Genomic DNA, 24,809 nt, shown 5'->3' on the forward strand with positions numbered 1-24,809 from the left:
GCATCTAGTATTATATAACAAAGTTTTCTCTGGTGATAAGACAAAAATTCCCATAAGCATTGTAGCTCTTCATTGTTCTCTATAATGGAACTGAGGATTTCTTAGGAAATGACACGTAATTCCAAATGTTTGTGAGTTATTAATAAGAACTGAAGACCTTAGAGAAAGAGTAGCCTCAAAAAGGTTTTATTTGTGGAAGACATTTCTTCAAGGAATAAATTAGGGAGGTAACCACAGGAGAAATCAATATATGTCAAGTTACTTATACTCACAAGCCACTTTTCACTCAGCCTCACAATGACAGTGCAGGAGAATTAACATCTCCAGCATAAACAGATGATCTACTTGACTATTGGTTCTCAGATGTCTATCAAGCTTGATTCCATTGTAGGAATTTTCACGATTGTTTTCTGTGTACATTTGAATGTTTGCAGTGGTTTATATTCTGCTAGAAAAAAATCCAAATATTTTGTAAGAGTCCCTGTATATTATTCTAAAGTAGCTACTATAAAGGCTGATTTTTAGTGTTCATGGATTGGCTGCTTTGTCAATTCAGTCTCCTTCATTGGATGATTGTTAATGTTTACTCTGTATAAGGCACCATATATTTCTTGTATTACGTTTTCCATTCTCTGTCCAACTTGGGTGGTAGAACCTAATTTTATTTTCATCTTTAATTTGAGGCTGTTTATATGCCAAGGCTAAGTGTAAGGAAATCCCTAACAAGAAGAGAAAAAAGGTCTTTTCCATGATAACTTTGATATTTAAAAACATTGGCTATGTAATACTTTTATTTCAGTTATTGAATATGGCTTAATATTTTAGCAATTTACTCTAATTTAGTCATTCAACCAAATCACTCAAAGCTCTACGCAGTGATTAAGAAGTTCAGAAGTCAGACAGCCCTGATTTAGAACCTTGTTTTCATGAATGTGAACTATGCAAATTTAGGCAAATTTCTGACTCTTCGAAGATTTGGCATCTTCGTGGATTGCACATGAATAATAATGCCTACTTCACAGGATTCCTGAAAGGATTAAGATAAACACTGTGAAAACCTTGTAGCACAGAGCCTGAAACACATGCATGTCACTAAATGTTAACTATTATTATTATTATTATTATTATTACTATTGCTACTTATATATTAAAACAAAGCATTGTGGACAAAAGAAAAAAATTAAGGAGACCTGTTCCCTAACATCAAGAAACATATGCCTCCTTGGAGAAATGCACACATATAGCTATATTGGGCAATGTAAGTACCAAAAAGCAATCTATGTCAAGGGCAGGGGAGGAAGAAGCCCCTAAGCAATGAGGTAAAGTTTGGGTTGAGTTACACTGTTCATTCATAGTTCTCCACTTAAATAATAGCCCCAAGCTGAGTGTCAGTAAAAGTAAATCTGGCAGTTATAGGGTGAGGCTATAGTAATGGCAGCTACCCAGGCCAGGAATGGAGTTGTGGAAATCTAGGGAAGCACTGTGCCATCAGAAAATAAGGAGTTTCAGTGGATTGAAAGAATCAAAGCTAACGCATGAAGTCTGATGAGGAGCTGTCAGAAGCAAGTTAAGATGTCAAGAGGTACGCATTTAAAGAAAAGGACCTATGTTTAGGCCTGTGTGTTCTTGCTCCCCTGTACTCCTCAAAGGGCCAGGGTGAACTTGACAGGCACGGTACTCTTACCTCAACTCTCTGCCCTCACCCCACTGTAGTGTTTGGGGCGGAGTCCCCGTGAGACTACATGAGAGAGGCCGCAGAGGTGGAAAAGTATGACAGAAAAATGCTCTTCCTCTTTTGAAGAAATTTGGGATTCGGGCAAGAAAGTAAATCTTTTGTGCAAGGCAAGTCGATTTGAATCAAACGGAGAATTTAAAGCTCAGTTTGCAGTGTGACTCAAGTTGTGTTTCAGAGTTGCACTTTGTAAAGGCTGTTTTGCGTCCTTCTCTTAGCCTCCCTGCCCATTAGATGTGGTTATTTTTGTCTTGGGCTCATTAAACAAAGTACTGGCAGGGTACAGGCTCTGGCTTCTCTTGAAAGTGACTTCATCTATTGTAACCGTGTTGTGCGATAATGTAACAGTAAGCTTCCGTCAGAACTGAGCTCTAAAATAGGCCGGCAGGACCTCCCTTACTTAGCCCTGAGAATGTCACCATTGTGGAGCAGTTCTGACAGCAACGGCAGGGAAAGCCACAGGTGGGGCTTCATCCATTTGTTCTCCTCTGGAAGAACGCATAGCACAGTAATAGTAGCTGAAAGCTCTCTCAACGACAGCAAATGCTCCGAGAGTTGAAGCTTTATTTCAAAGACTAGGGGCACAAAGACTAACTGATTAGAAAAGAAAGGGAAGCCCGTTTAAGATTGGAGGCAGGCTTGCCTCCTGGGTAAAGCACAGGAATGAGACCCGCCTAGACTGGATGAATTCCAAGTCAGGTAAGCTAGCTAGGCACTAAGCCTAAGCCTTTCACTTGTACGGGAGAGCTGCCCCCATGATTTTGATGTAGGCTGTCCTTGTAGCCCAAGGATGACTAGTTTCAATGAAGCTTGCGTGTGCCGAGGAAATCCGGAGGGAGTTCCACTTAGGAGGAAGCCCCAAAGACTGAAATCATCAAGGCAAGAACATCAGTGGAAAAAGGGCATCAGCCCATTTTGGCAAAAGCAGCGCAGATTAGGAAAAAGGTGGGTCCTTAATCAGCTGGAGGCAAATTTTATTATTATTTAAAGTGATGCAGACAATTAATTGTTTGGCTGCAATATCTTTTTGGATGAGACTGCAGCAGCAGCCTTTCAGATATGTCAATTTTATTCATAAGAAGCAATAAATACGAGGCAATTTATTTTTCAAGCCACTTAGCTTTAAGACATCCAATATTTATCAGCCCTTTACATTATGAGTAGTAAAAAGCACATTAAAACAAGTAAGTGAGAGCTGAGAAAATGAGTCTTTTTTCCAACTTTGATCAAAATTAAGACTCCAGTTTAACATTAGTTTTCTGTAGCTTTTAATTCCAGGGGATTTGTAAAAATCTCTGCCCTCCACCCAACATTCCCTTTACCTCTGTAGCCAGATGACGTTTTTTCCCACTGATTCCATGTGTTTATTATGAGGTTTTCCTTTTTAATCGCTGCTTCAGCCACAGAAGAAGATGGCAGACACCAGTATTAGTTATCAGTACTTCTGAGTGAAATCTAGACCATGATTCATATAAGACAATGGGAGCCATTATATTGTGTCCTCACAAACAATGGCGTTTCTGTGCTTCCTTACTTTCCCAGAATTGAGTATTTTTTAAAGTGTAATGATAAAATATTGTGATAGGTGGCAGCTCCTTTCTCCTAACTGCACTAAAAGCAAAACACTTACTCCTAAGGAATAGCTGTGGCTTATACAAATACAATTTTTTTTCCTTTTCAATATAGAGTAAGCCACTCTCCATTTAAAGGAGCAGCCTGTGTACAATCACAGTCCCTGGTAGTCTGCCAAACACAATAGGGCATTAATTAACATGTGCCTGGGGATTCATCAACATGCTCAGTGCTAGCAAGCAACTGGAGCCTTTTTCCCTCCCCTTTTCCACTCTCCGCTGTCAGCATTCATGGAAGATCTACTCTAGTATGTAAATCAGTTCTTGCTAAACTCCTTGTAATGGAGTCCCTTTATTTTTCAAAGCTGTTGTCAGAGCGACTCCCCTATCTTAGAAAGACACTCCGTCTTTTTCTCTTGTTTAAAAATCCAACTACAGTGGGCAAAAATAACATATTTGTTTACTTGTCATGAAGACTGCACTGTAAATAAATCATCTGATAAATTACTTCCCCAATATGAGCAGAATGAGATTCATTTCCCTTAATGCTGTACCAGTGGGAATGGCAGAATTGCGTTCCCTGTTAGGGTTACTGTGCGCTGGCCCGCCAGCTTGTGAGCGCTGAGAGAAACACTGTGAGGGACCCTGCACCCAGCTTTTGCCACCTACTGCAAGCAGGTGAAAAACAAAATCACAGGAGTGAATTGGATTTCAGTTAGTTCTTAGATGTTCTTTGTACTTTTCACTTTGCTGAACCTTTCGCACGGATTCCATCACCTTCTGCATGTTCTTTGTTGTAGGTTCACGTTAGACCTGGGAGAACCAGGCTCTGGACAATAGGAAACCTGTCTTCTTGAAATAAAGCATAGAATGAAAGAAACAGAAAATAGTGTCCATATCGTCACTTTAAAAATAGAGCATGTGTTTCAATTTCATCTGAGTTCTACATAGTAAAATTCATGGCTACTTTTTTTTGACATAAAATAATATGTGAAAAGTGCTTAGCAAAGTACTGAAGTGAATGCCTAATAAACGACAGCGGAAATCATTCTTGAGAGTAGAGTTAGATGTGTTATTATTATCATTTATTGTCTTTTACAGCCCAGAAATCACAAACGTTATAAAAATCACAATGTAATTTTTATGTTTTAATCATTTCTGAAATATATCAATAAAACGCTTAGTTTGGGGAAGTGGAGAAGATGTAGAATTTGAAGGCTCAGTCCGACCCTCCCAGCTGCTCCCTAAGTGTGTGTCTTTCACGTTGGTGTTTAAAGAAGAGAAGCTTAGAGATTCAAATATCGTATTCTCCCTTTCCATCCTGTTCGACCATCACATGACCTTGAGGAAATTATTTAACGGCGAAAAGACTCAGTTTCCCTTTTGTGAAATGGGAGACGGCTGTAAAAGGACAAATGAGATGATGAGTGTAGAACGTTTGCCAACACGCGGCCTGTAGAAGAATGACTGAGTGGTAGACACAATTCACCACAGATCTTCTTTCTCCTGTGTGAAAAGACAGAGGGAGGGTTCTTCGGTCCAGCCCAGCGGCAAGGCTGCCTTCTTTTCCCCTAGGGAAGAAGGTTGTCCAACAAACTAGTGCTCTGAGAAGCTGAGGAGGCAAAGGGTCCATTGAGTCCTAAGGGACACTGCTTTCCAGCATTCCTCCCCTTATTTATACTCTCATAAGCAGTCAGGGAAAGCCAATACCTCCAACTAGCTTCATTAGAAAGGGCCCAAATGATGACTTTTAGTAAGTACAGATTTCAAAATTTTAAATTTAAATGTTAACAGAAAAACATCTCCCTATAAATATACATTTTTCTCTTACTAGGAATTTCTTCGAAAACATTTCCATTTTATAAGCATCCTTTTTACCAACCTTCCCTCATGATTATTTTTTTCAAAATCTTCTTTGAAATAATAGATAGTTTGAGACAGTGTTCATACAATAGTTCCTTGAAACATGAAAAATTAGTTATAATACCATACAAATTGTTTTTCACTGAGGATAATTTTTGTCAGTAGATGTGTTGATGTTTCCATGAATTAATTTTCCCTACAACTCTACTTATATCATATTTGAATTTTGCTGTCTTAAGTAGGTTTTACCTAACATTTATTTCTACCCATCATAGGAAATTTTAGGATGATTTTATTATGAAATTAAATATATTAAAATATGTCTGAGCTTGAACTTCTTATGGGAATAAGGTTAGTCTCTGTGTTCTTCATCCACCACTTGGGCTGTGGCAACTAAAGTCAGCTCCATAGAAAAACGCTTGCAGAGGAAGACTGTCATTCTTTTGTGAGAAAACAACACATCTCTTGTTCTTCACATCTGTTGCTACATTTTGGGTTTTTTTTGTTTTGTTTTTCGAGACTGGGTTTCTCTGTGTAGTTTTGCGCCTTTCCTGGAACTCACTTTGTAGAGGAGGTTGGCCTCAAACTCACAGAGATCCTCCTGCCTCTGCTTCCTGAGTGCTGGGATTAAAGGCGTGTGCCACCACCTCCCAACTCTGTTGCTATATTTTAAAGAAAGTCCCTGAGCCTGAAGGAGCTCTGCTCTCCGTGGACACGGGCCAAACAGACAGTACCAGGATAGGGGGAAGCAAAACTTTGGGCATGAATGACTTCATCTTTGTTTTTCTTTTCCTTTCTTCTTTCCTTCTTCTTCTTCTTTTTTTAAAATTTAGAACATGTAAGATGTCTAGCTGTGTAGATCTGCTGAAATGACGATTTTAGTGTTAATTGAAGAGATAGTTTATGATGAGACAGAGCTGTTCATTTCCAGTTTGGAGACGTGCTAGGGGAATCACTTTCTCTGTGCTTATGGATTCAGACAGAAACTGGTCAGAAGAAAGCCAGAGCCGAGGAATCTGGACTTTATTCTGTCCACTGGTGCTTCTGCAGTTGTCTACAGGAATTACAGTTTCTTTTAACACCAGTGTCTGCTGAGGACATTTATTAGAAATACTAATATGGAGAACTATATGCCATCACCTCCCTAATCATCTTATAACAGATAACTAGTTTTTTTTAAAGAGACCCATGAATCCCATATTGTTATTTTCATCTCCATTTTGCAGATACCTGAGCAGAGACACTAAATATTTCAATACCTTGCCTAGAGTCTCCCAGGTGGGCAGCAACTGAGGGGTGCTGTAATTCCAAACAGTTCTGCTCCAGTATCGACACCCCTTCTGCACTCATGAAACACTCAGTCTGTCAAATAAGGAACTGTGTGTCTGACAGGCAGGGTGCTACACAGAAGCCTGTCATCCATTCAAGGTCACCAAAGTACATATCTGCCATCCTTTCAGGCCAAAAATGAAGCTAGGATTAATTACAGAAAGTGCTTTTTGAATCAACCAACAACAAATCAGAATCCATCAACATTAATTAACTTGAAGTTAAAGTCCTCCCAATTGTTCTGTATCTTGTTAAAGAATATGTAACATCTAACCAGTTAAGACTAGCAGTGACTTTGAATTCCATATTATTTTGAATGAACCAGCATTGGTAGCACAAAATTTTATTGCAATTGCTAATCTCAATATGTTTGTGGATGTTATGAAAAATCACTGTTGACACCAGCTGATTTGTAACATGGTTGTGCTTTGAAGCAATCATCAAGATTCCCCAGTTTTCAGTCTTGGAAGAAGAAATGGCTATGTGGCCATCTCTGCTTCTTATGGGTTAGGCAGTCAATTTCAGTTCCTCCCTCCCCGTGGATTATAAAGTAATAAAAGGGGAAGGGCTAACACTAGGAAAGTTTTCCTCAAAATCTTTCCAAATTTATTCTGAAAATATTTCCCATGGCTACTATTCAATATTGATGGCAAAGATCTGGTGATCTGCTGGCATAGGCTTACACATGATGTGCACAAGGACAACATGGTGGTTTTGATATCTGTCTATGTAAATGGACATGGAATAGATTGGAATGGACATGGAAAAGATATGGAATCTTCCCAATATCAAAACATAACACACATGAAAAAACCATAGTTGAGAAATAAGACATCATGATCTAAAACAATTTAACTTCCTTTGATGTCTAATTACTGCTTTTTGGGTAAAGATCCTAACCTCTGGTTAGAGATGGCAAATTAAAGGCGGGTTTCATCACCTGAGAACTGCTTGCCGCTCATTGCCTCCCTCCTCCTCCTCATCTTATTCACCGGAGTACATATGTGCACACATGTGTACCCACAGTCACCTGTAGACGTCATATCTATAAATCACAACTTTCTGCCAAATACTGAAGAAGTGGTAATAGCTGAATGAATAATTTTGTCTACTCTGACAGCTAACTTTTTTTCACGTGCCTTCTCACCACCCAAATTGGCCAAATCCACTGACTGACTGATCTTTTACAGTAAAGTCACTAGTTGTATACTAAAACTATCTGGGTTGGAGATGATTTAAGCTACCCCTGACCAATTCTGAGACTTTTCTTTCTTTGCTCACTCCTGCCCAGTCCTTTCTCAGACATTCGTTCCTGTCAGAATGCACTTGAAGAGTTCGTAAGTGGAGAGTGAGTGAATGAGAGAGTGGGGTGTTCTGAAACTCCTCTTAGCATACCTAATGCTCACCTTCCTAGTGCTGCAATGGGCACAGCGGGAAGACTCTCATGCAGCCTGCGCAGTACATTTTGTGCAGACAGAACTTAACGTGAAGGACGGAATTTCTCGCTTGCTTTCAGACACATACTAATGGCACAAGGGAAGCAAGAGTTAGGAACTATACAGAGGTTAGAGGCAGGTGACCCCGTATTGCCGCAGAGGAGTCCTATAAAGAAAATGGCAACTGGTAGGTTTTCCGTTGGATGCTACCAATGGATGATGCTACCCGTGCACATATGGGCGGCACTAACTGAATTTGGTGGGTTGTTTAAAACAACAACAACAACAAAAAAAAGACATTGGAAGGGAGCATGATGAGTAGGGACAGGAGGGCCTGAGGGAAAATGGGGTAGATGCGATCACATTTCATTACGTATCTGTACAAAATTCTCAAAAATTTAAAAGAAATGTCAACATTGGGAAATACCTTAATGCTGATAATCTGTGAGCAGAGATATCAGAAACATTACTGTGTGGAAATTTCCTTTTTAAAAGCCAGTTAATTTCAAAGACGCTAGTAGCAATCATCTTTGACCCTTTTCAGTGACTCAATTTGTTTATCCCATTCAAAGTTTTAAGATACATCTGTGTAAATCTCTGATGGTAAATGTTTTATTGCCATTTTTGATTAAGCATGGAATATTAAAGAATATCAGCTCAACGGAGTCTAGTCCCCCATTGACATTCAAGAGCTTTCTACTATAAGATCAAGGTTAATGAAAGTTACCTCTGCAATTCCTCAGGCACTTGTGGTCGAGCAGTTCATTTAATTTCTATTCAGTTGGCATCCCCAAGTGGAGTTCTGCTGGAGAAGCAGAAGACAAACTCTGGATGAACTAGAAGCTAAGACACACAGCAGGTCATGAAAAATTGAAATTAATTTCTATTTGTCATTTTCCTAATTAACATTATACTACCCAAATGGAATATTATTTAAATCTTTTTCACCCCATTGGAAATTTGCTCTGCCCCCATAAAGCATGGTAGTTCCAGGTACTTACAAACTTAAGGGTCATACCTTTGCACCAGATAAGAACAAAATAAGACTAACTTTTCAAAATCTCCAGATTTTTAAGTTTAAAATCAGGAGGCCAAGCCATGCATGCCTGGATTTATTTCATTTAAAAATCATATTTCAACTTACCTGCAATTTATTCTTAATCAATATGCTTAGTCACCATGAATGAGAATTCTCCTCCCTCTAAGATAATGACCCCCGCAAACAAACACTAGGCTGGAGGGGCCATTAATTTTATTTTATATGGAGACATAAAAAAGATCACTGTACAGTGATTCTTCTTGGCTCTTTAACAGAAAATATGCCTCATAGACAACACCTACAATGTAATTATAAAAATGCACCAAGGCCTTTGTACGCAGTTAATCAGAGCTAAAACTGCCTGAGAACATTAGGAACTACTTTTACAAAGATCTGAAACCTTAGGTCAAGTCAGAGGTCTTAGTGTCTGAATTTTACCACAGGCTTGGCTGCAGCCTGGAAGGCCCTGACGGGGCTGCCCGCCCCCTCCGCTAGCCTTCTGTGTACATTTCTCTTCCCTTCAGCTCTTACTACCCTTCTTAGCCTTCAAGCACATTACCTCTTGTCCAGGGCCTGGGTTTTTGTGCTGCCCACCATGCGTCTCCACAGTTCCTGCACGAGTGTCTTTGCATAAATGTCATTTTATCACAATTGTCTTTCCTGGTCACTTGTAAAAGAGTACCCACACCACTCTCTGCCTACCCCTGCTGCAAGCTGCAGGAAAATGTAATGGAATTCAGCTACTATTACAAAAGCTACTACTTGGAAAAGTCAAGGACTTTTCCAAAGGTCAAGCCATGGCTTAAGAAGTCTTGGTGATAGTTTAGCTTCTATATATACATATATATAAATATATATAAATAATATATTTTATATTATATATAAATATAATATATATATTAGCTGGTTCCTACAGTGATTTTCTTGTAATGCTATGAGTGCTTCCAAGAACTCCTAGCAGTTTATTTATCTAAAATACCTATCAAGCATCCAAGGTCAAACGAAACAACCCCTGTCTCCTAGGTCAGGAGGATAGCTTCATTTCTTGTGCTATTTAGGGTGAGACCCTCCTTCCTTACAGCCTTACTAATAGTAATTTCTCCTAATTTCTTACCTAACCACTTCTAGGAATGTAGATTGAGCACATAAATTCCCTTCTTGTCTAACCAATCATTAGCACTCATTTGGGTTGTAAAAGAAAGCCTGCTGGTCACTGCCTGAGGAAAATTCTCACCTGCCTTTATGACCCCATAAGAATTCAAACCTGGTGACCTTGCTCTGCCAGAGGATCACTATGACTGGGGTTTATAACTGAACACCTCAGAGACTGGGGGGAACTGAAGTATAAGGAGAATGAAGAGAGGATATTGAGGATATTTTGGCTGGAGAGGATTATTGACTAGAGAACTGGAGGTCAGGATGGAAGATGAGGAAGAGCCCAATGGGGAAGTACTAGCTGGGTAAGAACGAAATGAGAAGGACCTAGACGAAGCAGAACCAAGATGAGAGAATTAAGTTAGAACTTAGAGGGGACAGCAGATAAATGTAGAGAGAGATCAGGCAAGAAAGGAGCTAGGCATGAGAGCAGAATAGAAGCTGTGTAGAGAGAGAACTGACACAGAATAAACAATAAAGTGTATAGACTAAGGAGTTTAGTGTATATGCATTCATTTCCTTTCATCAAAGCTTAAATTATCAGCTGGTTGTAGATTCTTCCCAGACCCTGGGAGGGGACTATCGAGGGGATGGACCCCCCTAGTCCCCAGTATATCCCCACCTGCTTTGTTTTTCTCTCTACCACGATTTTTTAAAGATTGTGTCCTTCTATCCACCACCATTAAAATGTGAGACCGGTGTGGGCTAGTTTTGCTTGATGCTATTTCTTTAGCCTCCAAATGAATACTTCAGTCATCTTAGTGGGCCCTCAAAATATATCTGTTGAATGAGTGGGTAGATGAGTGAGTGAATGAATGAATGACTGGCTTCTCTTTTGACCCTTTCTCCTAAAACTGTACTTTTCGGAGGAGTACAGTTAATAAGAACCTGTGTTCTTATGTGTACATTTCAACGTGACACTGAAGTTTGGCTCGTGATTCCATGGTTTATGTGTCATGATGCTTAAAGCCAGGTAGATAGCATTATTTTTGAATTTCATTCTTCTTATCTGAAACATCATTATTGAACCACCCATCTTATTGAAGTTTTTAAAAATGCAAGCCTTTGCCTACCACATAGCTGCTATATTCTAGGTAGGCACTCAACTATTCAAACCCCTTATGGCATTAATCCTCTAACTCCTAAAGTATGGGAACTCATTTCAGTTTTACACTTGTTAGTGTGTGTACACACTAACATACCTGTATGTGCTCTTGCACACGTGCAACTGAGCATGGGCAGGGACCAGGTTGAGGTAACCACTTCTCTTTCTACAGCGTGGGTTTGAGGGGATCAAGCAGGTAGTCAGGCATGGCAGTAAGTATCCTTACCCACTGAGCCATATTGCCATGCTGTAACTTGCAACTGCAATTTTTTTTTTTTTATTTTCTGAAACAGAAAGGACTGCTTCCAGGTACTTCTTGATTGGGTGGAGAGCAAATCAACACTGGGGGTTTAGAAATATCTCCTTTTCAGTCTGCGTAAGAACTTCTTACCTATTTGATATCATTGGATGAAGCACCCTCCTGTCTTCACCCAGTAGAGTGTCACTCTCATTGCCTGAGACAGCAAGGTCCTTGTGTCTACCCATTCTGGGTAATGTCCCAGATGCTCCAGATGTAATCCACCTCTGTGGTGCTGCCACCAAAGTGCTAGCCCTGTCTTCTGTGAAGCCCAGTCCTTTTACTTCCCAATATTGCTCCCAACCTCTCCAGGTCTCTGTCACTTTTCTGAAGGGCATGATTCAGAGCCTCCTAGTCCTTGAGGGATCTTCTCCTTAGTAGCAAATTTATCACTCCCAAAAGGCTGAGATTTTCTGGGCTCAAGCACTGAGGAAGAATTTTCTTTTGAATTACTAGAAATTTGACAAGTTTCTGAGTAAAGAAGGGAGTTGGCAGTTTCCATGGAATGTGTGAATGGGAAATTGGTGCATAATTAAGACTAGGACAAATTATTCCACTAATTATCTCATCAAATTGAATTCAATCAGGATGCTACAATATAGTGATGTTACATGGACCAAAACGTTCTTTCCTCTACAATGTGTTTCATCTTTCAATGCACAGTCTACATCCTAGATTGGAAGTTATATGTCAACTTGTTGAGGTTGTATGTCCTATGTTTATCTGATGTTTCCTGTGGTCAAAGAGATTAAATCAGGGACCATGATCCAGGACAGCAATAGCGAAACCAGTTCAGTACTGCTTCTGCAGCACCTCAGATCATAGCATGCAGAGTGGAAAAGGCTGCCCCTGATCATTCCTGAGCCTGGGATTTGCAGCTTCCCCTTCTGTTAGAACCTAAACTCTTCTCAAGACCTCCTCTTTTTGCCCTCTAAGAACCTGATGACTTCCTGCTATGGGAAGCATATTTTTCTTATTGACCTTGTTTCTAATGAACTGAAGTTTCTCCAAGGCAGTTTCTTGTAGATACTCAGCTGACCTTCAAATTCATACCATTGTATCTGTGAACTCTTGCAATATGTCTTAATGCTTATTTAAAGTTAACTATTTATAAAGAATGCCTTGCATACAATACCATCATTTTACAAGTATTTTTAAAATTAGTATACAAAATAATGGCCTCCATTATGATACTTTCAATATATATGTAACTTTATATCATTTCTTTTTATTCGTATAAACCTTAGTACCTACATAAATGGCAGTAGCATCCTGATTTATATTTCATATGTTGTCAGACACAGAATATTGTTTATAATAGCTATTTAATCAGTAATTACTATGTGTTATCACATTGGCATATTCCAGACCATATCTTTTGGAACTAGTCTAGAAGAACTGGAAATGATTTTCTTAAACTTGAAGGTTATATACAAACTTTTGCCAAGGCAGCCCATACCCAAACATTTATTTTCAGAGATCAAGAATAAAGCTGTGGATACCTAAGGAACGAGGAAAGGAACATACTGCAAGTCAACAAAGGACTAAAAATACTCACCAACTGGAACTCCAACATTGTCATGGTACTCAGTGAGTTTTATCTCACACACACACACACACACACACACACACACACGCACACGCACCAGAAAGTAGGACTTCTATGGCAGAATTCCAATAAGGCAACAACCAACTCAAAGAGACAGAAAGAAATGCAAAACCATAGAAAACAAAGCAAACAAAACAAAACAAAAACCTAAAGCCAGGAAATAGCAGGAGGCAGGGGGAGAGGGAGAGAGAGAGAGAGAGAGAGAGAGAGAGAGAGAGAGAGAGAGAGAGAGAGAGAGAGAGACTGTCCTGCAGAAGGCACCACAACAATGAGTCAACCATAATCTAATGGGAGAATATCTACATCTTGGATAGAAAAATTCCATGAGTTTATGGTAACAAGAAAGTTTTTAAGTCACAAAATTTTTAAGAAGCATGACTACAAACTAGGTATTCCCAGTCTAATTAGATGTTTTGGAGATTTACGTAAACATTAAAAAATTAGTAGAACTATATTTCTTAGAAAGCAAAATTAATTTAGACTTTTATCTAGGTTTAAGAATAATGAATACATGAGCCGGGCAGGGGTGGCGCACGCCTTTAATCCCAGCACTCGGGAGGCAGAGGCAGGCGGATCTCTGTGAGTTCGAGGCCAGCCTGGTCTCCAAAGCGAGTTCCAGGAAAGGCGCAAAGCTACACAGAGAAACCCTGTCTCGAAAAAAACAAACAAAAAAAATAATAATGAGTACCAGACTAAAGCATACAATGAGATTTGAAGATGAGATACATAACCTTTCTACTGGTTGTAATATATGTCATTATATTACATTCACAAGGATCACAAATTTTTTCCCTTGTTAGATTGTATTTCTTGTTGTAACAGTTTTAATACAATAGAAACTAAATTTGTGTACTGAAGTCAGTAGTCCCAAGCCAAAGTGTATCATCTAAATTAATGACATTACTCTCAGGTTTAAGAAAAATAAAATGCTTTCCTAGTTTTAAAATGACCAAGATGGTACCATATGCAAAGCTTATATATGGAAGCATCTCTACTATTAGATAGGAATGAAAGGTATCAAGATAAATTTATATATGGTTATAAATTTAGTGTGTCGATATAAATTTATCATTCTGTTTTCTTCCCTCTTCTCCATTGTATCCACTTACTCTAAATTTGAGCATGGATATAATTCAATTATTTCATGTCAAATTATTTGTTGTAACTGTCATAATAGTTAAATGCTTGGCAACTAATTGAATAAAATATATGTGGTATTAAATGAATAGAATGCATTAGATCTGTTATTTACCTGTACAGTACCCACAACTGACCTGATTCTCCATAAGAATAACATGGGCTCATTTTCCAATTGTATTAATCTGTTTTTATCAAAAACACACTTAGAGCTGAAATTCACTGTTGGTATTGTTCATTTCCTCTGTCTCAAAAGTTTCATTAAAAAATACAATTGAGCTGGGCGGTGGTGGCGCACGCCTTTAATCCCAGCACTCGGGAGGCAGAGCCAGGCGGATCTCTGTGAGTTCGAGGCCAGCCTGGACTACCAAGTGAGTTCCAGGAAAGGCGCAAAGCTACACAGAGAAACCCTGTCTCGAAAAAACAAAACAAAAAAAAAAATAAAAAAAAATAAAAAATACAATTGTGAGCCGGGCGGTGGTGGCGCACGCCTTTAATCCCAGCACTCGGGAGGCAGAGCCAGGCGGATCTCTGTGAGTTCGAGGCCAGCCTGGTCTCCAAAGCGAGTTCCAGGAAAGGCGCAAAGCTACACAGAGAAACCCTGTCTCGAAAAACCAAAAAAAAAAAAAAAAAAAAAAAAAAATACAATTGCTTTTGTCTTATTTTCCATAACAAATAATGATATAAGATTTAGAAGGGGCTACATTTATCTTTTTCATTAGCCACAACTTAAGTTTGTAAAATGTAGGTGCCTTTTCAATTAGCTGTGAATACGTGAGAGAGGGGATAAATCTGAATTGGTCAGTGGAACTTACAGAACACTTCATTTGAGGACTACTCATTCCTTATGAACTAAAACAAATATTTTAGTCCTGATAGCATGCCCAAATATCAACATTTAGAAGTGAATTGTTTTCACTTTAGGTAGGCTTGCAAAAGCCCAAGTAATATCTTTCCATCATTTTTGCTATAGTATATGAACAAGACCTCCTTCTGCTTTCAAGTGAAGGCAAATTTCTCCTGGATTCCCGTACATCTCAGAAGTCATTCAAAGTATTTTTATAAAATAACATTATGCAATTTCCACTAGACTTAGAGTCACAGAATCATTATTGTTACTATGGAGTTTCTTAACAATTGAGTCCAGTTCCCAAGTGGACATGAATATTTGTGTGTACAATGTATTGTCGGTGATTTCTGTATTCTGATTTAGTTCTGACAGGAGAGAAAAAAACAGAATTAAAGTGAAAAAAAAAAACCCTGTAGTAGTATAGGAAAAAAATAGATAAATTATACATGAGAAGAAAGGAGCGATACTTTATAAGCCATACAAATCATAATTCTGATAGACACTCTCTTGCTTAGAAATTCCCTTGTAGCCTATAGAATCACAGCCAAACTACTAGCAAAACCATCATGTGCTGGCATAGGTGCACACTTTTGATTCCCTTGTCTTTCTCAAGTGTGCTAGGTTACATCCAATCCAGCCACCCTTTATCACAGACGAAAGCCCATTTTCCTACCTTAAGCTTTTTCTCTTGCCTTCTTCCTGTCTAGGGTGAATCATTTCTATCAGATTTCTACTCCCCATCTTTCACTGATATCCCCAAAGAACACATCTTTCTAAGGGGTGTCCAATCATGTTCTTCTGTATGGTCTTCCTTAATTAAGCCAAGGAAATCTCACTCATACATTTTGACAAAAACTTTGCTTCCTGATCTAATCACACCTTCCTACCTTTTATTATGGTTGAGATTCTTACGTATTTCCTGAAATGGTAGAAATTGTAAAGATAAGGAGGTGTTTATCTTTTTTACTTTTATATATTTTCATAATCCTGGCATAATTCCTTACTGACTTGTAGGAGATCAAGAAATATTTGGTGCATTCAAATGAATTGAATTAACATTAGCTCCACAGGGAATCTAATAACCAAAGTTATATATTTTACTGTATTGATTTAATAGACTTCTGTTTTCTTCCTTTCTTTGAAGTGTATCTGAGGAACACAAAACTACCAAGAAAAATTGAGAAGTCTTAAAAATTAGCCATGAACATATTTCAAATAATTGTGATCGAACGTTGAAGGTATCAGACAGATGAAGCTGGAGTCAGCATCCTGTGCTCATAAAAGTACACACTCAAAATGATTGTGAAAATGTGCCAAGTGGAGGGCTTTGGGGCCAGTGGTTTAACAAGTTAGTTACATTGTCTATCCTTTGCAAGCCATACACCTTCATGTTCCACCTTGACTGAACTTGAGGCTCTTGTCAAAAGCAGCTCTCCCGTGTGAAGAGACAAAGTTGTATAACTTCTTTAATAACCACCTCTTCCTCTGCAGGGAGCTGTGTTCTTCCACCGGGACAAATGCCTGCTAATATTTTATATATTCCTGGTCAGTGACTTAAAAAAATAAAAAGCCTATCCAATTGCAGTCTGCCATTCAAAAGGAATGTTTCTGCAAAGAAAAAGATGTGAAAATGTAAGCATTCAAGTGAAAATTCAATCCTTCACAGTACAGAGCCTCTGTGAAGTTTTTTAAATGACCCTTTTTATCATGGTGCCATGTCTGTACCTTTCTGAACAGTGAGACCTGTAAGAAAAATAGATGTATGTATACAAGTGGTTGAGTAATGTATTACTCATATGTACTTTGTTCTTTTTGGCAAACTGACCTTATCAAAGGAAAGAAAGCTATACATTGTGACAAGCTGAGCCTTACCAGAAAGTCTGAATTAGGAGAGTGAGTCCTCTTATCTGGATTAAAATGTGATCAGAACCAAAAAAAAAAAAATTAGTAATAATCATTTAGTCTCTCGAGAAGTGGGGATACTGGGAAACTGAGTTCTGTTTGAATTAAAATCTAAGCTCTTATTGTGCATATAATTAGCCACCAGAATGGCTGCCTTAAAGAACAGTAATTATAACAAATACTTACCCCCTTTAATACACATCTCTTCTTTGATGTTTAAATAAACAGTTTTAAGCTTTTGATTTTCTATATTTTATAATGAACTATTATAAGAGGATGGTGACCAAATATCCATCACTTTGTCAGAAGCAAGTGCTGTCCTGCTTTGATTCCATTTGTTACATTTAAATGCAAATTTAAATTATGTCATTAATATTACACAAGGATTAGAGAGCATTGGTAGCTATTTAATAAATAAGCCCCTTAGATCTTGTATTTTTATAGGGATGCTTTCCTTATGATGATTTAAACTATTTTAGTGCAGTTATTGAATTGTTTCAAAAACCAGTTATTGAAAGGGATAAGAAGGAAATTTATTACTTTAAAAGTAGACACAAAGACCAAACTTGACAATCTCTGAATCTTTTGTGATAGGCAACTTCTTTTCAAATGAGTTCACAAAGATTAGCAAAACCATCTGGAATGGGTAAAGGCAAGGGGCAAAATGCTATCTTATATAGCACACAGGTACATCAAACTAGAGGTGTTTTTATTTTCAAGAAAAAAGTGTACGAGTTTCTATTGCCCAGTTACTGTGCATATGGGTTCACGAGATCTAAATGTGTTTGCCCAATTAATTACTCTACTGTTCAACAATGATGGCCAATGATCCAAGCAGTCTTTTCCTCCTCAGACATAGACGAAACTCGTGCACACAGGATGTCTTCTCTGTAGAAAATGATCCCAACAAACTCTATAATTATTTTTTTTCTTTTGAAATAAAGCCATCAATTCAATTATATTTCAAAAACAGCATGTGAGAGAATATATGGAATAAATGTCTCTGCAATCCTTTGGAGAAAGCTAGAAGATGGTTTCCTCTACACCACTCTTGCTGGTAACCAACTTCAATATTAAAAAATAATGGCTGATCAAAACTGTTCATCATTATCCTTAAATAGTGTGTTGGTTTGCAATAGTTATCTTCATTAATACAGATGAAGGTGTGCTCTTCCACGTTCAATTATACGTGCTATCTGTCCCTCCATGCTGGTGAGCAGATAACTAAGCTTAAGAAGTAGCAGATCAAACAAAGAACCCTAGTGTAAGGACACACAGGAGTCAGGTAAACTGGCCTAATTAGCACTGTAATTAGTTCGTGTGATTACTAAAACAAAGCAGAACAACACAGGAAACACTTGGAAAGGAAGCCTGGTGGCGCCCTACCCCCTACACCTTGTCTCTAACTCAGCGAAGAGCCCTATCATACGGTCTTCTGAACCCCCTGGCTCCCCAGCCTCTAGATGCCAAGTTCACGCCCAGGCCTAGGAGTTAAAAGATGCACAAGGTTTACATGGCTGCTATTGTGACATTAGGATTTTAGCAGAGTGAAGCCTCCTGGGTAAGCATGGGAAGGGGAAGGGAAAGGCAGGCCTGGGCTTCTTTTAACACCACTGTATTTGCTTAGCTTGTGTAAATGTTAAGTGTTAATTCATATACTTCTATTCACAGGCCTCCATCAACACCATTTATAAAACACAAGTCCCGGGGTGGAGTCCACACGCCTAAAGGGGTTTCTTTAGAATTTTATATGTAATCGTCAAGGCTTCTTGCTATTTGATATAGAATTCTGCCTAATTTTAACCAGTTTCAAAAAAGAAATAGTTACAAAGCTTCATCCAGAAAAGATGACAGAGAACATCAGTGAAAATCTAAGGGAAAATAACCATTGTGGGGAGATCGAGTAAGTGAAATTGATCTTGAGCAATTATAAAGAAAATTCTATTTTATAATACTAACAATTAAATGATACTAATTCCTTTCATTAGAAGCAGTTTTTACTCTTTATTTTATTTGGTCTTTGCAATTACCCTGAAAATTAGGAAGATGCTTTAATCCTAATTTCACAGAATTAAATGACTCAATGGTGCCAAGTTGGAGAGTATAGAGTCCACATAGCACAATCCTTGGACTTCCAGGTCGGCCAGGGTCTGTTGGTCCCTGCTAGCTGTACATGGTGTTCTCGTTTTTTCCTGGGCCAGTGAGACACCAAAAAGCTTTGCTGCTTTCATTAGCCTTGGTCTATTTTAATCTCAATTGTTGTTTTCAAACGTAAACTGTGTTGTTCAGTTAAACTGTGTTTTGCTCAAATTGTTATCTTTCAACTTCGACGAGCATATCATGTATCAATCATTATTGAAACAAAACTGTATCCACAAAGGAAAAACATTTTAAAATATTCCAATTAAAGTCTGTATAGACATTAAGGAAACTGTCAATACTGTCTTGTATTCAAATCTTAGACAAATTATCAATTAGATAATTAGATTAGATAATTAGATTAGACTCAATATCGATTCTCAGAGTGATTGCATTGTTCTTGTGACAAGAATAGGATTTGGGGGGCTCTGAGATACTGCAATGCCACTTTCTAATGCTTATGTCTATTTATCTTCAGAAGAATTAGATTCGTAGTGAGGATTGCTACAACTTAAAAGGCACATCCATGTCATTAGGAATCACAAAAACAAGTGACACTATTATACTGTTGCTTTTCAGAACGGTTAGTGAAAACTTGGTAAATAGTTACAAAATGTTATTTGAGGTCCCCTAAGGACTAATCAGATGCAGAGAGAATGGTTTCGTTACAAGCAAAAAATAAGATTCATATCCTCTGTTATACATAAAAAGTTTTAAACAAATATACAACCAACATATGCTTGGTGTCTGCCACAGAATTAAGTATAAAGCAGCTTGCATAACCATACAGGGCATGATAGGCAAACCATGGGGAGTTATTTGGAGCAACTACTGGGAATGCGAAGGCTGGTAGAAAGAGAACACAGACCCTCTGCCTCTAGTTTCTCATCGCCTCTTATGGAAAGGATGGAAAGGTCAATGTGGGGGTGCCTGGGCTCTTACTTAGCAACTTGCTCTATGATGATGTGAAATAGTTGGACTGAAGTGATTGATTTGTAAAGGTGATATTGATGACACAGACCCTATGCTCTTCTACCCAGTCTTTAGATTTAAGTGGTGTAAGAAATGGAGAAGGGGAAAATTCCCAACCCAATTTATTTTAAATTTTCAAACTGGAAAAAAATCTTAAGCAGTTTTTATTAAGTGATCTTTAAATGTACTGCAGGAGGCCCACACATCAAGTTTCAAAACAGAGTAGAAGATGGTGGTCTGGCAGTGTGGAGCTGAATGTGATGTCCTGCACTTACCAGCCACGAATGGAGCATGGTCAGACTAGTTAAATGAAGTAAGATTTTTTTTTTGAGGAAAAAAAATGTAGATCAAAAGACATATGACTCCTACAAGTTGAGGTACAAAAACATTTCAGTACTCTATGGGGCAAACTAAAATAGCAGATTATACAAATTATAAATAAAACAAAGCTGCAATATTGCATATGGAAAATGATCCACTCACTTTTTATGCATTCTGCTGGTTTCATTATTGTGTGTATCCCTTGCCTTTCCAAAGCAAGGCTTCTAGGATCCCCTGAAAATGCCTTTAGTTTTGCAACTGAACATGTATATCTTTGAGATGGTCTATAACTTCTGTCAGGTAAACAAAGGCACTTATGACCCTTGGGGTTGCAATTCACTATCTTGTAGAAAATTGATAACAACTTCCCGGAGATTTTCCTTTTAAAATTTTCTCCATAAAAACAATCAGTGCTTCACACTTTGACCTTACCAGTCACCTCCCAGCTGTCTTTCTTTCCATCCTCCAACCTGTTCTCCATAGTAAATATTAACAGCTGTTAGACAAGCTATGAAAAAGTCCTTATCATATTCTAAAACCACTAATAAACACTAACCTGATAATTTTCACTTCAGGGTCGAGCTCGGACTTCATGTTTTAGCACTGAAATGCATATTCCTGGATTCTTTACTACCTCAGCTGATAGTACCTGACATTTATAGAGTAACATAATATGCCAGGGACTGTGCTGTGTTCTTTAAATAAAAAAAAAAATGGACTCACATACTCTACCAAATGGCCCTGTAAGACCTGTCCTGTTACCATCATAACCCAGATGTACTGTATGGAGACTCCAGGAGTAGAATATCTGCCTCGATGTACAAAGCCTCTAAATGTCAGCTTAGAACTCAGCCCCATGCAACTTACCCCGACGAGCGTCTCCAGCAGTGATGTTGCCTCCTGCCTTCTGAATGCATTGATGCAGACATTCTTCTTTAGATGGCTGGGTATTCCACTTGAAACAGAGCACATTTGTGAGTCCAAGCTTTGTTCATATTCTGGTCTCTCCACTTCTCCTAGGCTGACTGAAATCTCTCTTCTTCTGTAATACGTTCATTAGCTCTTCTGTCTTGGAACCCTAAGACCTGCAACAACCACTCCATCACATCCCATGTGTTACTCAGACACAATTTTGCGTTATGATTTTTCTCTAATTGGACAGGAAGACACTGGTGGGCAGGGCTTTGATCTTCCTCTTTGGTTCTCTCATCTTTAACACAGTTCAGTGACTTTCATTGAGTTTGCATTCATAAAATACTTATTGAGGGAATAAATTAACATGAACTCTACAGAGTGTCATGTTTGAAAAGTGATACTATAATTAGTTCTCTAGCATTCTATTATGTCTTGATAAAAGATCCTGTAGATGGTGGCGGGTGGGTTTATGAGATACTGCACCCTTACTGAAACTGGCTCTCTGTTTTTTCACTTTGCCAGAGGTAAATCTGACAGACAACAAGAAACTCTGTATGTGTGTTGTGTGTTGTGTGCATATTTATATAAATATATAAAATACATACATACATATATATATATATATATAGAGAGAGAGAGAGAGAGAGGGGGGGGGGGGGGAGAGGGAGAGGGAGAGGGAGAAAGAGAGAAACAGAGACAGAGAGAATGAGTGTGTCTAGCTAAAAATACTGTTTTGAAAGATTTTTAAAAACCTATTGCCATTCTCTTAAATAAATTTCAGTACAACTAGATTAGTTGTGTGTGTGTATGTGTGTGTGTGTGTATGTGTGTGTGTGTGTGTGTGTGTGTGTGTGTGTGTATGTGTGTGTGTGTAGGTCAAAGGTAGATGTAGGTGTCTTCCTCAGTTACTCTCTACCTTGTATCTTTTTTTTTTTTTTTTTTTTTTTTTTTGGTTTTTCGAGACAAGGTTTCTCTGTGTAGCTTTGCGCCTTTCCTGGATCTCTCTCTGTAGACCAGGCTGGCCTCGAACTCACAAAGATCCACCTGCCTCTGCCTCCCACCTACCTTGTATCTTAAGACAAGGCCTCTTGCTGAATATGAAGCTCACAATTGACTAGACTCACTGCTCAGCAATCCCTAGGGATCCTTCTGTTTCTGACTTTCCAGGACTGGGATTATACTCTAATCTCTTCTCCATCTGGCTTTTACAAAACTGTTGATTTTTATTTTGTTTTATGTGCTTGAGTGATTGCCTGCATGTTATATATGTGTTCCACCTGTGTGTCTGGTGGCCACGGAAGCCAGAAGAGGGAGTCACTACAATTTCCCTGATCTTGAGTTGTGAACCACCATATGTGGGTGCTCGGATCTGAACCCAGGTCCTCTGCCAGAGAAGCAAGTGTTTTTCACCACTGAGCCATCACTCTGGCTCCGTAAGTCTGGTTTTCCTCAAGCTTACAAGGCTAGCACTTGACAGACCGAGTCTTCTCCCAAGCCCCAACTCAACATTTTTATTTGTTTGTTTGAGACGTGGTTTCACTGCATAGTCCTGGCTGTCTAGAACTCATTATGGAGACCAAGTTGACCGGGAACTCAGGGAGGTCTCCCTGCCTTTGCCACCTCAGAGCTGCTATTAAAGGCCTATGCTTCCATGCCTGGCCACCCTCCCAGTTCATTCTCAAGGAAAGGATCTACTTATTGAAGAAATTCTTCTTAATCCAGAGCCAAAACTTTGTTTGAAGTAGGTTCAGAGGCTCCAGGCTCCAAGTTAAGTGGCAGCTCTTGGAAATAGTAAGATCTTTGCGTTCTTTTTAGGCCTTCTTTAGTCCCCTACTTGTTTGGGCTACTGTCTGATGGCCCCATTTGCATTCTTTCACATCATGTACCCCACTACCATCAGACAAAAAGGTAACAAGAGACGGAAGAGCTCTCGAACATGCTTGAAAAGCTAATCCTCTCAGCCAGGCAGAACCTTCCTCATGGAAACTATGTTTTTTCTCTTATATGCACAGAACACCTTGTGTACCTAATAAAAACACACATTATCTACCTAGTTATTCAAACTTTGGACAAATGTGATATGGGAGATATTTTGTATAACAAATCAGGCTATAGCCATTCTGAATAATTATCATATGTGCGTATGTGCCTGCAAGAGAATGCTTTTACTATCAGAAAACCTGCTTTGAAATGTCTAAAAGTAACTTACTTCAGAGCATCTCATCACTCAGTGATAATATCCAGAACTTAGATGCATGGCTCTAAATGACTCAGCTTTCCTTTTAATAACTTAAAATGCAAGGCTTAGGTTAAGTCAAGAACACTTAAATACCCACAGATAGAAGGCAGATACTGAATGTATGAAGTGTGCTTGGTGGAAATCTCTCTGAGAAGTACCAAGTACTTGGATACCAGACCAAGTTGGAGAAAATATGCCCTGTCTGAAGAGAAAAGCCATTGGTCAGTCCCAGGTGAATTTAGCATGTAAGAAATAAAATACCATGCTAAAAACAAACAAATGAACAATCAAAAACCTTAATATGTATATGTTTTTAACTATTTTTTTTTAAACTGTAAAGGACTAACCTGTGGAGTATGAGATCTTGCCTAGAAACTGTCATTTTCTACTGTGGACTGAACATTACATCCTTCGGTATCTGAGTCATGTAATAGAATATCCACATGGATATAAAGTTATAATTAGAGATGAGAGTCCCAGACTCTGGACCAATCCAGAAAATGTAAAACACACAGTATTTTGTAAAAGTTTAGTGGTGGCCTGATCATCTTCAGCAATGACATGGGGATTAGTAACAGAGCGGAGTGTTACGGTTCCCATTCTAAGAGTGGAAAACAGACTTGACGAGTTGCAATCACCTGGTTCATTCTCCCCTCTTGAACAGGGGATCTCTGGTTTAGGAGAATCCACTAAATGCCCTGAAAGGACTTTATGTAATGTTAGTAGATATGGAAGGGTACTATAGAAACACACAAAGAAACAGAAAGCTTCCATTTCAAATCCTTCAGATTTGAGTGAAGATAAGGAGCATGCATGTGAATGAAGCTGTTTGTGAAGACTGGTGTGTAGGAATTCATGCTGAGCAGTGCTAACACAGAGAAGGACCAAGTCAAGTGAGGCCCATGATCCCAGACTTGGGAGGTGAGTGCCAGCATTGTATTAGGCCTTGAAGAAAGTCTGAGGCCAGACAAGGCAGAAATAAACAAGCTCCAGCAAGCCCATTGTATCTTGTTTTGGAGACAGGAAGAAGAAAGTAAGGGATGTCCAAGAACATCCAGGTAAACAAGGTAAATGACAGCAGATGTGAACGAGGGGACCTAAAGGGTCTCACAGTTCCGAAAATGGAATAATCATCCAGAGTAGGGCAAAAATAAAACTTACCGAAAGCGTCCATTTGAGTCTGTTTTAATATTGTAT

The 24,809-nt window shown here is 38.6% G+C and overlaps 1 long non-coding RNA gene across 4 annotated transcripts in view; it reads right to left on the minus strand.

The window, feature by feature from the left end:
- The window catches only part of LOC128106059 (uncharacterized), an 86,264-nt gene that overhangs the window by 49,777 nt on the left and 11,678 nt on the right, over window positions 1–24,809 (minus strand). For 2 of the 4 annotated variants that reach the window (XR_008216578.1, XR_008216577.1), the window contains 3 exons: window positions 21,326–21,543; window positions 8,659–8,736; window positions 4,372–6,030 (listed from right to left, as the gene is read on the minus strand). This is a non-coding gene — a long non-coding RNA (uncharacterized LOC128106059). Of the gene's footprint in view, window positions 1–4,371; window positions 6,031–8,658; window positions 8,737–21,325; window positions 21,544–24,809 lie in introns of those variants that run through there. The other 2 variants (XR_008216579.1, XR_008216580.1) reach the window with 2 other exon arrangements.

This window comes from Peromyscus californicus, unplaced genomic scaffold (assembly GCF_007827085.1).
Source record: "Peromyscus californicus insignis strain IS unplaced genomic scaffold, ASM782708v3 Scaffold_9__1_contigs__length_137607984, whole genome shotgun sequence".
NCBI classification, from domain to species: Eukaryota; Metazoa; Chordata; class Mammalia; order Rodentia; family Cricetidae; genus Peromyscus; species Peromyscus californicus.